We start from the raw sequence: 6,002 nt of genomic DNA on the forward strand, positions 1-6,002 counted from the left end.
AATTAATTATCATTTGAAAATTTTGTTTTTTGAACTAATTGAGAGTTTTGCTGTTGTACAGCAATGTTAGACGTCTTTTGTAACTTTCTTAAAACGTTGAAAAAAGGTAATAATCCCTTCTTCGGTTCAAGCCAGCGAGAAGGTTCTTTCGAAGATTTCTTAGATCATCAAGTTTATCAAGTTTATTCACTTCTTATTTTACTATACAATGGTAAAGCCTACACTATCCCGAAAATGGCAAATGCTTATCTAAGCGGGTAGTGTTTTGTATAAATATGTACAAAGAAGTCTTAAATAGTAAATTAGAGCGAGTTTCAATCGAGTATCGTAAAACCAAAACCAAAGTAATTACTTTGGCCAATCAAAAAGGAGGGAGACAATCCAGTAAACCAATCAAAACTCGAAGTAATTACTGGTAGCCGACACAAAGCGCGGGAAAATGTGCACGCGCAAGCGACGATTGGTTTTGGTTTCACTTCTGATTGGTCGAAAAAATGGCGCGAGAAATTTGAACCAATCACTGAGTGAAGTATTGCAAAACCAAAGTTATTCGCTTATTACTTTCGACACTCAATTGAAAACCTCTCTACTAAACTAATTAATTAATTGATTAAAATCCAAAATATATTAAATAAATAAATAAATAAATAAATAACCAAAACCAAAAAATGAATTTAATTGATATGGACAATTTAAGAGAAGAAAGGAAAATAAGTCTCAACGTACTTAATTACTGGTATGATGACAGTTTATAAATTAGACTGTAGAATATTCCTACTCAGCTAGAAGGGGTAATTCTTGTACAAGGGTATTAAGATTAACATGACAAACCTCATGCTCTAAAAACCGCAGTAATATTTGTTTTAGACAACTTTTAATTAAAGGAAAATGAGTGGCTTTCTTCAAACTTGTCCCAAACCTTCTTCTTCTTCTTCTCCTTCTTCTTCCTTTAGCATTTTCATTTGCTTTACCACATCATGTAAGACATTTCCCAGTTCTTGCGCGTAAATTCGTCTCAATGACACCATAATGTCGTCACAAAAATTATGAACAAGGCGATTTCATTCGCAAGTATTGCAAGAATATAGTTACTGTATAGCCGGTCGTACTGCATTGAAGCAAAAACTACTATGGCCTAAACACGGTGAGCAATACCGAAAACAGCAACAAGAAAATTTCGTACAGAGTTTCCGAAAATCAGGGCTAAAAAATGCATATACGAGTGGGTTTAAACAGGAGCTAAAGGCCTCTGCTATTCTACACGCAATATTTAAATAGAAATCTTGAGAAGACGATAAATGAACGAAAACGTCATATACTCTAAGAAAATCAACGCAAAGGGTAAATCCCCAGCCTACGGCAAAGATGGAGACCGCTATGACCATCAAACGAACTGTTTTAGCTTTATGTTTTGCAACTGCACCATGAATGCTGCCATTTTTAATCCCCTTCGATAAACTTAGAGCAATCTTTGTGTAAAGAAGCACTATCAATGCGAAGGGGACGAGAAAAGCCGAGGCAAAATTCATCGTCTTTGGTAGTTTACAGTCGGTAAGCGAGTTGCAAAAGAAAAAGGTCTCACAATGTTCGGTCGCATTTTTACCTCTCCAGCATATTTGAAGTGGTCTTGGTTGAACAGTAAAAATGACTGGTATTGAAGTCACGCATGCGTAAAGCCATATACTTGAAATCAACAGCAAGAATAACCGCAGCTGCCGCGGTGCTAAGCTTTTAAAAGGTTGGAGAACGTTTCTGTATCTGTCCCAAGCAATAGCAGTCAAACTGCCAAAAATCGAAGCGCAAAACATATGTTGTGCAAACTCTTCAACTGTACATGACAGTATTGGTGCACTTTCCGCACGGATAATTGTTCTTAAGATTGGAAATATTAAATAAAGAAACACATGAGTTAGCGATAAATGAAAAATCAGAAAGCTTGAGACACTTTTGCGTATCTTTCGGCTTCGTAACATGACATAAACGACGAGAGCATTGAGTATGATACCACAGACCAACAGAACTCTTTCAATTATCATCAACGAGAGGAGGAAGTTATCCCTAACTGAGACTAGCCCAAGAAAGGGCCAGTTGTTTGAGGTATTGTTTGTCCACTGAGATGTCGCATCCATGCCAAGCACAAATCGCCTTTTTCCCTTTCGTATAAAAGTCAAAGGGTCAACCCAAAGCAGAATTTCCTGCGGTGAAGTGGTTGATCTTTGTTCCGAAGAACAAACTCGCGTCAAGGCCCCAGTTTGTAGAGAACCTGTTAACTAATAAACCACGAAAAGAAAATCTGACCCAGCTTGTGTGTAGTTTTGTTTGTTTGCAAGGGTCTCAAATGAGTACTGCAAAACCAACACACAAGTGAATATTTTGACCAATCACAACCGTCTCAGGTTATCAAATCAGCCGCTCATGACGCAAAGGGAAAATACACAGTGCAGAAAACACTAAGCAAGGAAAATGTTTGTGAGGAGGTTACGACTCCTTTTCGTTGGTTGCGCGACTGTGATGTTTAATCCAAAAGTGATAATGAAAGAACTTTCGACAATCGCGCGATCGATTGGACACTGAACCGTTCCAATGAGACTGTCAGAAAAAAAAAAACAATAATGCAGGGGTTAAATTATACCAAAAAATTTCCGAGACAGTGACTTCTATCATGCAGCTTGTCTGAGTAACTGCCAAATAAGACACAAAGCCAGGTGAAAGTGTTCTATGTTATGACTACGTTATTGTGCCCCTGCTATCAGAGAACTACAAACGCAAATATAGAGTTAAATTGTTCCGAACAGCTTGCAAGAGGGCAAAATTCAATAGTTGCGCATGCGCCATGTTTAACACTTTCCTTCAGGAAAAATGAAAGTTTTAAATTCATTGCTCTTTTCAGAAAAAATAAAACACAAATTTAACAAGTTTTAATCACTTTACTAGTAGATGGGACGATTTTTAATTATTGTCAGAGTATTATTCTTTTAAAGTGGCCTAACTAGAACAGGGTTGAAAAAAAAAAACGTAATTGCTAATTTTTTGTGTACATTCAACCGGAGGAACAGTCGCAACGCTAAACATTCAAATGTCAGATCATTGTCAGATCATAGTTGTCTTTGTCATTTGGAAGCTCTTTTAGAAAGTGTCAATAATGTTTTGTATTTGTACTTTATTCGAAACGGTGAACAATGATCTATTCTCGGTGTTTTGATAAGCTGTTGGACTCATCAATTATTTATAAGTTTTTCTTCCGCTCCAATCCCCTCTCTACGATCAGACTATCACCTACGGCAAGTGGTGTTCCTCTCAAATATGGCAGCCAAGGATATATGGTTCCTTCAACACCCGCTCCTGTAGAAAATTTGTCGCCTAAATTACGTATTGCTGTCATGGTTCCCATAAAACTGAATACCCGAGAGAAAAAAAAATTATTCCACATAACATACCACGATTGTAGCCAATGCACATTGGTTGACAAACATTGATCTTCGTGCAGGCTTCTACACAATCCAAAATCATTGTTCACCGTTTCGAATAAAGTACAAGTACAAAACTTTATTGACACTTTCTAAAAGAGCTTCTAAATAACAAAGACAACTATGATCTGACATTTGAATGTTTAGCGTTTCGACTGTCCTCTGATTAATGAGAGAGCTTTTGGTCTTCCGGTTCAATGTACACGAAAAATTAGCAATTACGTTTATCTTGTCAACTCTGTTCTAGTTAGACCACTTTAAAATAATAATACTCTGGCAATAATAAAAAAGCGTCCCATTTACCAGTAAATTGCTTAAAACTTGTTAAATTTGTTTTATTTTTTCTGAAAAGCGCAATGCTTGGAGAACATGGACTGCAACAGTTCTCTGCCGGGCAAAGCGGAAAATGTACGCATGCGTACGACTGGAGGTGAAATCACAAAGCACATATAAGGAAGCATCAGGTAGATAAAAAGAAGGCATTGTGGCCTGGTGGTTAGAACGGCTAGTCTTGAGATCCGGAGCTGCCAGGTTCAAGACTGGTTCTGAACACTTGTTGAATTTGTTCCTGGTAATCCCTGGTTCAACTTCGAATTCTACGCTGCACTTATAAATAGCTAACTGATTTGCCTCTGGTCAGTTGGGATTCTTAACAGTTGTTGTTGTTCGGTTCTGGCGTTTCGTTAATTGTTTCATTGGCCCTGAAAAGCCCCTATGGGGAGCGGTCAATTAAAGACGGCGCCTACTATTGTTATTGCGCATATGTTCTGCGCATCTCGAGATACTCGGATTTCCTATGGGTGGTGCTTATTAATACAGGGATATTTTTGCGCGGCTTAAAACTATCCGGAAATAGTAGATCTTAGTAAGTACTATTGGTACCCAAAGAGAAAATTGGGGGTAACTTTGCATTTTTGAGAGATAATTAAGCTTCAATTTGAAAAAGAACGCCATAAATTGCCTCGTATTTTAAAGCTTTTTACAAATATTATTCATCAATTATCTTTGAAAAATGCATGATTACCCCCAATTTTCTTATTGGATTTCAATAATCTTTAATGATCTTTAATAATCTTCATTTTCTGCATAATCATAAACCGGGGCAAAAATACCTTTGAATTAGTAGGCACCGTTCTTAAAGTGCCTATGAAGTGAAAATTTTTTTTGCGTTTTTCTGTCCCTTGTTATGTCTCCTGACTTCGATGGGACGAAATATTTCCTATGAACTCTGACAAACAGAGTCCATTTCTTCCGTAAAGTTTCGTCTTTCGGGAAGAAATGCATTGAAATTCCCGGAGGCAGCAAGTTATTTTCACAATTAGTCATATCGGGGCCACCAGCCACACAATAATTTCCCCTTGCCTTCTTTTTCGCCTTGTCTGCCATTATATTACGCTCGAGTCGTCTGGACAATTTCCAACGTCACGACCTTGTTATACGATCGTTTTGGCCGCGCGCAAAATGGGCCAAAAAGTAGGCAACACGAGCAACAGAAAAACGTAAAAAAAATTCACTTCATAGGCACTTATGTATGTATGGATGTATGTAAAGCACCAGGGAGAAACAGTTCCCAATAACTTAGTGTTTGTCATATTCCCATTTAGCATGCAGACTTTAGTGCACTTGATAACCGATTGTTTTTCGTACAAAAGTTGAATTGATCTAACCAATCTAGACTTGGCCCAGGATTTTTTGACCCTAAAAGAGACCATATTTAAAACTCATTCAATATATATTTTTATATTTCTTCGCGTGCAACCCTAAACGAGACCTTCAAGGCTACACATGGGCTACATATGATGGCCTTTTCCCCAAACACCCTAAGTGAGACCAAAACCGAAATTTACACACCCCTATAGGTGAGACGACGAGCCTCCCCGCCTCTTTCATGTGCGAGTCTCTCACCCTCTCCCCCCCTCCCGAATTAAAATTGCTCCTCCACTGAGCGAACCATATTAAATAAATACAATTTAAAAACAAAAACTTTCTCTTAAGATAACTCTAGCTTTTAATGAAATTTAAAAATATGAGAGAGAAGTCGTCGTAAATAACTATTATTAGCTTAATGACCCCTTTTGAAGGTTTAAACTAAACTACTGTATAAGGGCGGTCAGTCAATAAGCATAAATAGAACACCATATTAATCACTGATATTTATTCGTTGGGAAGGAATGTAGCCGCTTTATCTTAGCAACAAGACAGGCGCGCAAAATGATATAGCGATATTTCTTGTTTACAAACATTGACTTCACATTTCTTACCACGGAACAAAAGAAGCCTTTGTTTTAACAGCTAATGATGTTCTGGCATATTAATAACACTGGGTGAAGTCACGAGAAACATCGCTATTGTTTCGTGTAACATTAAGACTCATTTACACTAGCAAGTTTTCTTTGACAAGCCCACTCGTCGAGAAAAACTTGCCGACGGTACACACTAGCAAGTTCTCCTTGAAAAGTTTTCCTTGACAAGTAATTTACACTAGCAAATATCGTCCTTTACAAGTTTTTCCTTGAGAAGTGTCCTTAATCAAAA

This window comes from Montipora capricornis, chromosome 5 (assembly GCF_036669925.1).
Source record: "Montipora capricornis isolate CH-2021 chromosome 5, ASM3666992v2, whole genome shotgun sequence".
Classification (NCBI taxonomy): Eukaryota; Metazoa; Cnidaria; class Anthozoa; order Scleractinia; family Acroporidae; genus Montipora; species Montipora capricornis.